This window comes from Callospermophilus lateralis, chromosome 11 (assembly GCF_048772815.1).
Source record: "Callospermophilus lateralis isolate mCalLat2 chromosome 11, mCalLat2.hap1, whole genome shotgun sequence".
Lineage (NCBI taxonomy): Eukaryota > Metazoa > Chordata > Mammalia > Rodentia > Sciuridae > Callospermophilus > Callospermophilus lateralis.
The window spans coordinates 71,007,613-71,009,901 of NC_135315.1; the positions used below are offsets into that span (position 1 = coordinate 71,007,613).

At 33.1% G+C, this 2,289-nt stretch overlaps 1 non-coding gene across 1 annotated transcript; it reads left to right on the forward strand.

Annotated features, from left to right (window-relative positions):
* Positions 1 to 1,534: 1,534 nt before the first annotated feature.
* Positions 1,535 to 1,608, forward strand: Trnaa-agc (transfer RNA alanine (anticodon AGC)). The gene has a single exon. It is a non-coding gene; the product is annotated as a tRNA-Ala (tRNA).
* Positions 1,609 to 2,289: the final 681 nt, after the last annotated feature.

The window sequence follows — 2,289 nt, forward strand, 5'->3', positions numbered from 1 at the left end:
GAGGAATAGATGAATTCTAGATAGGCAAGAGGGGTGGGAGGGAAAGGGAGGAGGCAGGGAATTAGCAAGGATGGTGGAATGTGATAGACATCATTATCCAAAGTACATGTATAAAGACATGAATTGATGTGATCATACTTTACATACAAACAAGAATATGAAACATTGTTCTATTTCTATATATGTAATAAGAATTGTGATGCATTCTGCTGTCATTTATTTAAAAAATAAAACCAATAAAAAAAGTTAAAAAAAAGAAAAAGAAAAACTTTATGAGAGAGCTAGTTCCTGGGGACAGTGGAAGCAACTTCTTGGTCATACAAAAATAGTGTGTTTTAGAGTTTGTCAGTGGCAGCTGTCTCCTTGACAGATTTGTGGTGTAGTTTTGTAGTTGTTTCTGGATGCTCAGTCTGATACCTGTTCCTTTAACTCTTCTAGTAACTCTGTAGGCTGTAAATTATATGTTAATGAACATGCATGATTGAAGTAGCTAGAATAGACTCTTTGAGCTATAACTAAGAACCTAGAGTAATGCATAGGTTCCCTTTTTCTGTATAACAATAGATAACACAGAAGAACATTCTGATTTATTATGGAAGATCAGAAATAAGAGACTTTATATCTTCAATGTGGTACCAATAAATCAGTTCTGTAACTTAATATGGGCTGCTGTTCAGAAATTCGGTGACGATAGTCGTTCTATGGACTTTCCTTCAATTGAATTGTCAAGAATGAACTGCTACAGTATGATGGCCAGAACTGTCATGGGTTATATTATATGGACATTTATGCACAACTGTGGACAGGAGGAAATTTTTGAACTGTTTAATTCTGTTAAAAACTGTCTTTTTAGCAACATGGTCATAGATCAAAACCATGAGATATAGCTCTGGAAATATACAGAGTTCTGAATTCTGCATTTTAAAATGGTATTAAACAATCTCAGAAAAATTCTACATCTCACAAACTTATGATCATATGAAAACTGGAAAGCAGTTAATAGGATTTACCATAGCATCCAGTATAATGCCTAAAATATATAGGTTTGCCAGCATTAAAATTATCTGTTGTATATATCAGGGAGTGAATAAAGTTCAAAATTATTTCAAAATTATTCCAGTTTCAAAAAAATCTAAATTTTATAAAATAAATTGTTTGAAACCATACATAGCATATTTCTGATTTTATGAATGACAAAAAGAATTTTAAATGTTTATTCTTACATATTTCCATCAAAGTGACTACAAAATGGTAAATAACATAAAAAGAGTACTTGAAATGGATGTCAGTTTATTGACTATTCCATATTGCAAAACTATGACTTTTCCTGTCTTCAAAATTAATCAAATATGGGGCTGGAGATGTGGCTCAAGCAGTAGCTTGCTTGCCTGGCATGCGTGCGGCCTGGGTTCGATGCTCAGCACCACATACAAACAAAGATGTTGTGTCCACCGAAAACTAAAAAATAAATAATAAAAAAATCTCTATCTCTCTCTCTTTGTAAAAAAAAACCCAAATTAATTAAATAAGGGGCTGGGGATGTAGCTCTGTTGGTAGAGTGTTTGCCTAGCATGCACAAGGCCCTGGGTTCAATCCCCAGCACCTCAAAAAAAGAAAAAAAAAAGAAAATTAATCAAATATGGTTCAAGTAATTGTCATTGTGCAGTCACCCACAGAGGTTGTTATTACTCTATTAGACATTGTTCCTTTGGTTCACTTTCAACTCTCAGGGCTTTGAGTAGTCATTTCAAAAACAGTTTAAAATGGAAATAAAGAACATATTCTTATGGTGAGTTTCTAGAATAAAAACTGTTTATTCAACTTTTGCCTTCAATACTTTCTCTCAACTTCATTTTGAAAACATAATGAACTCAGAGTCCTACTGAGTACCAAAAAAATTTCTAGTGCACAAACTCATTATTCTCATAGATTAAGATATTTTCCTGAGATTGTTAGAACTATAATGTTATGACTGACATTCAAGTTTCATTTTGTACAGCTTCCAAGTATTGGTCCTACCAAATATCTGAAAAGTAAAATCATTTAAGAATTCAGGGGACATGAATCCTCCAATTTAAATTAGCATCTACAGTAGCCAAGTTTATTCTCCCAGGCATTAACCTAATTAAATCTGTGGTCCCCTCTTCCTGGAAACATCAGTAACATTCTACTCTTTTCAAAAACTCTCTTTGCACAATTTTCCTGATAGTCATTTTTTCAAGACTTGAAATTGGTTAATGATACTAAGTTCAGGTATGGGTAGATTGAACAGGGACTATTTCAAGACAA